Source organism: Lactuca saligna, chromosome 6 (assembly GCF_052625555.1).
Source record: "Lactuca saligna cultivar CGN05327 chromosome 6, ASM5262555v1, whole genome shotgun sequence".
NCBI classification, from domain to species: Eukaryota; Viridiplantae; Streptophyta; class Magnoliopsida; order Asterales; family Asteraceae; genus Lactuca; species Lactuca saligna.
Window position 1 is genome coordinate 38,944,895 of NC_136422.1, and position 8,303 is coordinate 38,953,197.

At 38.6% G+C, this 8,303-nt stretch overlaps 1 non-coding gene across 1 annotated transcript; it reads left to right on the top strand.

Annotated features, from left to right (window-relative positions):
* The first annotated feature begins 337 nt into the window (after positions 1-337).
* LOC145003646 (small nucleolar RNA R71) lies at positions 338-444 on the top strand. The gene has a single exon (XR_013662098.1). It is a non-coding gene; the product is annotated as a small nucleolar RNA R71 (small nucleolar RNA).
* Positions 445-8,303: the final 7,859 nt, after the last annotated feature.

Here is an 8,303-nt window from a genome sequence, read left to right on the forward strand (position 1 = left end):
AGCCAAGTCGCAATCTTTGGCTAAATGTGGACCCCTATAATTATCGCATCCGACTTGGATTGCATGTATAGATTGCCCCATCTTCATTATTCGTTGACCCATGGTGTCATGTTTTTTTACTATAGATGCTAAGATTTTTGAATCTCCATCTCCATTTTGTTTCCCCGTGTGACATCATCTCTAGGATTATGGTATTCGTGGGAATTTTCACAAATCCTCCAATTAGCTCTTTTTTTGTTGTAGGATTCTTTTTAGTTAACTATCTTTAAGGTCCAAAAGTTTCCTTATGTAAACATTGATGCCATTATAGAACGTAGAAAATTCTTATTGCACGCTTAAGTCGTGTTGTGGGAAATTTTATAGCATTCCTTTGTAACGCTCTCAAGCTTCATACAACGCTTCCCCATCAACTTGTTAGAAGTTTTAGACATTCTTCTTGAGCATTTTAATCTTAGATGGTAGGTTTAACTATTATATGAATTGCTCCCTTAGATTGACCCATGTACTGATTGTTATAGGTGGTAGTGAATTTAACCAATCTTTAGTTGTCCCTTTTAGTGTGATTAGGAGAATCCTTAACATCACCACATCTCTATTTATATTGGGCATGTTCAAGTAATCCGCAATCTTTAGAACTTCATCAATGTGTTTGTAGGTATCTTCGTGGTCTTTCCCGGAAAGGGCATATCCTTAAGCATGTTGAGGATGTGTCCCTTGAGCTCGAAATGTGTCACGGTTGGAGTTTTGGGTGGCAAAAGACCAGGTTCATTGTCTTCTTGCATTCTATGGTTATACTCCTCCATGGTCATCACTGCATTATCAGCCATGGTGTCTTCTTTTTCGTTTTCGTCCTTGGTTTTGGATTTGGTTTTCAAATCGGTATTGTCTATTTTGTAAGCTTCTTCTTTATTTCCCTTCTTTCTCTTATAGAACTCTAATTTTGAATCACTAAAACCGGTGACAATCTTCAAAGAGGATCACCTGGTCTTGTACTGCTAAAATAAAACAAAAGGAAACATGTAAAACGAACAAAAATGAAATAAAAATAAAAACTAGAAATCTGTTTCCATGGCATGGAGAGGAAGTCACAACAACGTGGGTAATGAAAAATCATAAAACTAAAATTTTAATTTTTGTGGACTTTACCCCACAAAAGGATAGGAAAACTAATAGTAAAAAATTCAACTAAATTTAAATTGTTCACCGGTAATGGTGTCAAAAACTTGATACGTATTCTATTTATTTAACCTATCAAATCTAAATCAGTAAAACACAATTAGACAATATACGTAGTCGTGTAATAGTATAGTAAACGTAAGAAAGGTGTCGAACTTAGGGTTAGCTAAAAATCACTACTAATAATTAAACTAACGATAATAACTAATAATTTGGGTCTTCACTGATTTTGCAAGATCATTAACTTAAATCAAACAATTAACTTTTGAGATAGCAAACAAGTACTTAAACTAAAGACAAAGTAGAAAACAGTTTTGAAAACAAGATTTAAAATAGTACTTCCTTTTAGATTCGATTAACCTATTCCTTATGTGTTATTTATGGATAGTACAATGGATTCAATTTTCATTAACTACTAATTCCTATAATGACTAGTAAAATGCTCAAGGTATTAATCCTTTGGTTTAATAATACAGTTTATTTAGTGACCAAGTGGAAAAACAATCAAATAAACCAGTGTTTAGTTCGATGATGCAAGACTTTAAACCTAAATTGATATTAATGTTAGTTAATACCTATTTTGTATATAAATATTCATCATTTAACATCTCACACATCAAAGTTACCAACTTTTCTATATTACCCTAAGTTTTTGTTCAAAACTCTAATCCTACAACTTTATTCTTCATAAAATCGTAAGATTCAAGCACATCAATATATATATATATATATATATATATATATATATATATATATATATATATATATATATATATATATATCATCTAATCCTAACAATACTCAGCAATAAACATAAAAGTTAGAGACTTTAACACATAAGGATATTTAACAAGCTCATAATAAATAAGAAACCATATTGAATCCAAAATCAATAAATCAAAACATAGGTTCAAAGTTCATCTACATTAAACAAAAGTAAAAGGGTTTTAGCCGATAACTATAGCAAAAAAATAGATAAAAACAAAGCAAACTTTGAAATTAAACACATGTTTATAACAAAGCAAACTGAGTAATTAGATGTGATTGTGCCTTCGGTCTCTTAAAATAAAGCTCTCTAATCGAATTTTGATCTCCACAGGCTCTAAGAGGTGTCTCTGGTCATCGAAAGTCGGAAGAAACTTGTTTCATAAGTTAGGTTTTGAAGAATAGTCGATATTTATACTTTGCATAAAATAGTCGACATGCCATGGAGAATAGATATTCACGTCGTGGAGACTGTGGCCACGTGGTGGGACTTCAGTTTCTTCAAAAAGTTGACATTAGATGAATCTATCTAGCAATCGTGCTTCCAACTCCACATGTCTGCTTCTTCTATCCCAAGCATGTCTTCTCTACTACAAAATATAATTTTTACATTATAATTACCTTTTATCTTTAAATTAACACTAAATGTTGCTAAAAACTTTGAAATATACCATAAAATATATAACCAAATATGGTATCACGTCCATATTTCAAATCCATGGCTAAAATACCCTCAAGAGTCATAACATTTCTAACTTTATGATTTTGCATATCCATTAAGCACTTATTAAGATTTATGGGATACTAGGAGTACGCTCCGCGTACCTGAAGTATGCCTTGCGTACGAGGTCAACCACCCCGATGGTGGTCAACATGCGAGTACACCCATCATACATTTGGAGTACGCCCTATCTACTCACTCTGTGGTGACTCGGTCGAGTTGACTTGACTGGGTTGACTCGGATGACTCAGTTGATTTGATTGGTTTGACTTTGACTTTGATCAAGTTTGACGTTATGGTATTTTGGGTATTTTGGGATTTTGATTATGATTGATTAATTGGTTGGATAGGTGACGGTTAGAGCTGAGATTCGGAGTCGAGACCTCATCAGCTTTTGTCCAGCCTATGATGTAAGTTTTTCTCACTGTACTTACGAGTCGAAGGCACCAAGGTCGGCCCATTGGATTAGATATCCTGTTATGTGATAGTATGTTATCGTGCTGTAATGATCGGTTAGATCATATCCTGATATATAGGATGATGTTATGCTTAGTGATCAGTAGATCTATCTGACTGTCTGTTGACTGGTTATATGTATGTTTATCTATTATGTATATATCAACATGTTGTGTTTGTGGTTGGGTTGAGGCGGACCAGTGTAGAATGAAGGCCAAGAGACCCAAGGGGTACAGATAGACTATAGGCCTGAGAGGCATACCAGTCAGGACGGAGGCCTGGAGAATGGTTCAGATAGGCTGAAGGCCCCGTGAGACATTCCAGTAATGTTGAAGGTTCTGTCAGCGTTCCCAATAATCTGTAGGCCAGTACAGCGTTCCATTCAGGTTGATGGCTCTTTATGCATGTTTTTTGTTATAATGTTTACTAGTTGTGAGACTCATCTAGTACATTGGTTAATTTTTTTTAAAGGTTAATTATAAAAGTCAAAATATTTGAGAACTTTGAATTTATAAGAAACTAAGAAAAATAATGAATTATTATTATTAAAAAAAATTATCTTTTAAATTTAAACAAATAATTTAAATAAATAAATAAATAAATAATGAACTTTAATTTGGGAATTTTGAAATTAAAAAGCAACTTGATTAATAAAATTGATATTCATTTATTACTACATTTATTGTAATTATTACATTAAGATATTATATGTAATTTAATAAAATAACATGTGGAAAAAAAATTATTTCATAATAACCACAAAATGATATTTGACAAATTGAATAAGAGTGTGATATGTGACAAAAAAAACATTCATTTATTAGAGTAGATGTGGTTATACTTTAGGAACTCATTAAGCATTTACTTACAATTTTAGGTTATGTTTCAGGTATTTCGATGAACGCTGGAAGACAAATGTGTAACTGTACACATCCTCTTGTTTATAACTTGTGATTGTGGGAGACTCTGGTGTTTGAAAAATGTTTTGAAAACTATGAATTGTAAACAATTTATGAATTTGAGTTGATTTAAAAGTTTAAATTTCTTATGATTTTTTATGGATCTTACAAATTATAATTACCTTTTATCTTTAGATTAACTCTAAAATGTAGGTAAAACATTGAAATATATCATAAAATATATAACCAAATATGGTGATATCAAGTTTATTAACTAACTTATCAGCTAGTAGAGAGTTTATCATATAAAAGTTTACCTTTTGGTTTATCTAATTATAATCATAAAATAAATTGTAAATATTTTTTTTGAACGATAAATATAATTTATTTTTAAAATACTTCTCTATCCACATATGTCGCATACTAGACTTGAACCATCGAATTACGAATGGATGACAACACATGATACTACTCCATTAGAAACCCTTTGATGTAAATAATTTAATCAGTAGTTTTTGTGTTTTATGGTCAAACCTACATGCCCTAGAAGTGTGCAAACCGAACCTTTTTTAATGTTCAAAAATAAAATTGTAACACCGTAAATTTCAATTTTCAAATTTTATAAAACATACTTCACTTAATATTCATAAAACATCCATTTTGAACATTCAATCCAATTAATACAAAAATCCCAAGATCATAAAAATCATAAATCCCATGCGTGTGTACGGATCAAGCTGGCATCTTCCCGCAGTCGTCACTAGTACCTGAAACAAATAACACCAAACACTGTAAGCACAAAGCTTAGTGAGTTCCCCAAAATACCACATATAACACATATTAGCCACTCGAGGCTATAACTCTGTGGGTCCGTGCACCCAAACTCTGTGAACCCTCAGGTTCTAACTCTGTAAACATGCACAGCATAAATCACAAAGAATAATGCAGCGCAACACATAACATATAAATATAGCATACAAGCACTGTATCACATAACTCTATTTACCTACTCAAGGTAAAGTATAGTGAGAAGACTCACCTCGCGTGTCTCGGTAATTCGTAAATCCCTAAAATCACTAGTGCTCGATCTCCCGAGCTATAGTCCTCTTATAACACAATACATCTCTAATTAACACTTTCCCAACTAAGGTTGACTATCCCTAAACAAGTCAACATAGGTCAACACTGGTCAATGGTTAATGGTCAACTCTGACCGGACTCAACGAGTGCACTATAACAACTCGGCGAGTCTAAGCGCATACACTGATTTCCCTGAAATCCTCACCTGACACGTCGAGTATTCTCCTAACTCGACGAGTTCCACCTGGCATCAGTTGTGGGGCCTCCACGACTCAACTCGCTGAGTCTCAAGAACAACTCGGCGAGTCCCAGCTTGACTCAGTCCACCTGTCAACCCACTCTGACTCTCCCTGACTCACTAAGTCAATCCCTCAACTCGGCAAGACCACTCGTTGAGTGGTGCTGGGCAATCTTCATGCTACTCGCCGAGTCTGTTCTTCGGACTCGGCGAGTCCATGCCATGCAATGACTCAAACTCACTCCTAAGGTCAGATCTGTTCCACTAACTCATAGATCCAGTCCTTCCAAGCTTATTTATCACGTAAAGTCGCTATCTTGATGTACATACAACCTCTATATGACCATATATGATGATTTAGCCACAAGTACCACAACTCAAGGTCATAACCTCCATTGTTCTTCATAAAGCTTGACGAATGAGGCTTTGTGGACTTCTATGGATCCAGATCCAAAGCCTCATCACTAGAAACGGACTATTTGGCCATCAAATCAACCCAACAAAGGCCACAAGGAACCCTAAATCCAATTATACTTCATAAAACAGAAGATGAGCCGAAATAATACCTCAAGTTCGATGATCTAAGCTTCAAATCCACAGTATAGCAACCTCCTTTGCTTCCTCTTGGCTAGGACCTCCTTCTTCTTTGCTAAACAACACACAAAGGTCAAGAATGGCTTCCTTTCTCTCTTAAAACGTTCAAGCACACTAGGGTTTCTCTCTATGGACTGGTGAGCACAAATGACGGTCATAAGGCCCTTTAAATAGGTCTCAAACCCTGGGAATTAGGGTTTCATTACCCAGCGTGGACTCGCCGAGTCCAGACGCAAACCCGCGTCCAAAATCGCGATCCTACTCGGCGAGTTGGAGCTCCAACTCGCCGAGTCCACTCATAATTCTAAAAAAAATGCACCAATAATAAATACCTGGAAATTCCGGGCTGTTACAATTCTCCCCCACTAGAACTAGACTTTTTCCTCGAAGTCTCGCTCTGCAAATAACTCCGGATGCTGCTCACGCATCCCATGCTCCGGTTCCCAAGTCATCTCGGACCCCTTCTGATGCTGCCACTGAACCAAAACCAAAGGTACCTCCTTGTTCCTTAGAACTTTGATTTTCTGATCTCTGATTGCCACTGGTCTCTCAGCATAACTCAGGCTCGCATCCACCTGAATGTCCTCTAATGGAACCACTGCCGACTCATCGGCTATACATTTCCGTAATTGCGACACATGGAAAGTGTCGTGAATCTGCCCCAACTCTGCTGGCAAATCCAAACGATAGGCTACCCTGCCTACCCTCGCGACTACCCGAAATGGTCTGATATATCGGGGCCCCAACTTGCCTCTTTTCCTGAATCGAATAACTCCTTTCCAAGGAGAGACCTTCAGGAGCACAAAATCACCGACCTGGAACTCAAGCTCGGACCGGCGTCTGTCCGCATAACTCTTCTATCGACTCTGAGCAGTCAGTAACCTCTGTCTGACCTGCTGGATCTGCTCTGTCGTCTAAAGTACGATCTCAGTGTTTCCCTTAACGCGTTGTCCAACTTCTCCCCAGCAAATGGGGGTCCGATACCTCCTCCCGTACAACAGCTCAAAGGGTGGCATACCGATGCTCGAATGATGGCTGTTATTATAAGAAAACTCGGCCAAAGGCAAATACGAATCCCAACTTCCCCCGAAATCCAATACACATGCTCGGAGCATGTCCTCGAGCGTCTGAATCGTCCACTCACTCTATCCGTCTATCTGGGGGTGATATGCGGTACTAAAATGCAGCCTAGTACCCAGCTCCTCATGAAACTTCTTCCAGAATCTGGAAGTGAAACGAACATCCTGGTCTGACACAATCGAAACCGGCACCCCATGCCGCGATACTACTTCCCTTACATATATCTCTGCTAACTTCTCTGCGGAAGAACTCTCGCTGATAGCAAGGAAGTGAGCACTCTTCGTCAACATGTCCACAATCACCCAAATTGCATCAACTCCCCGAATAGTCCTTGGCAATTTGGTGATGAAATCCATGGTGATCTGTTCCCACTTCCATTCAGGAACCTCCACTGGCTGCAATTTACCATGCGGTCTCTGGTGTTCGGCCTTAACCCTACGGCAGGTTAAGTACCTCTCAACAAACCACGCAACATCCCTCTTCATACAGGGCCACCAATACTCCCTCCTCAAATCCAAATACATCTCAGTGGCCCCAGGATGGATCGAGAATTTCAACCGATGAGCCTCTTCCATTAAAATGGTACGCGTTCCTCCCACAAACGGTACCCAAATACGCCCCTGAAATGTCATAAGCCCCCGTCCATCGGTAACGAACTCTGATACCAACCCAACAACTCGCTCCCTCTTCTGGTTTTCTGACCTCACTGCCTCAGCCTGTGCTCCTCGAATGGTGTCCAACACCGGAGTCATCACGGTCAACCGCAAACATACATCTCGCAACGGGGCGCTCTCCGCCCTGCAACTCAGGGCGTCGGCTACCACATTAGCCTTGCCCGGATGGTACAGGATCTCACAATCATAATCCTTAACCACATCCAATCACCTCCTCTGCCGCATATTCAGGTTGAGCTGATCCATTAAATTCTTCAGACTCTTATGGTCCGTGTATATCGTACACTGAACCCCATACAAATAGTGGCGCCAAATCTTGAGGGCGAACACCACTGCCCCCAACTCTAGGTCATGGGTGGGATACCTCGTCTCATGAGGCTTCAACTGCCTCGATGCATATGCTATCACATGCCCTCTCTGCATCAGCACCGCCCCCAACCCCAAGATCGATGCATCAAAGTATACTACAAAGTCCTCCATTCCCTCCGGGAGGGCTAACACCGGGGGCTCGCATAACCTTTGGCAAAGCGTCTCAAAGGAGGCCTGCTGCTCGGGACCCCATGCAAAAGCAACACCCTTCCGGGTCAACCTAGTGAGTGGCACTGTGATCTTAAAGAAAT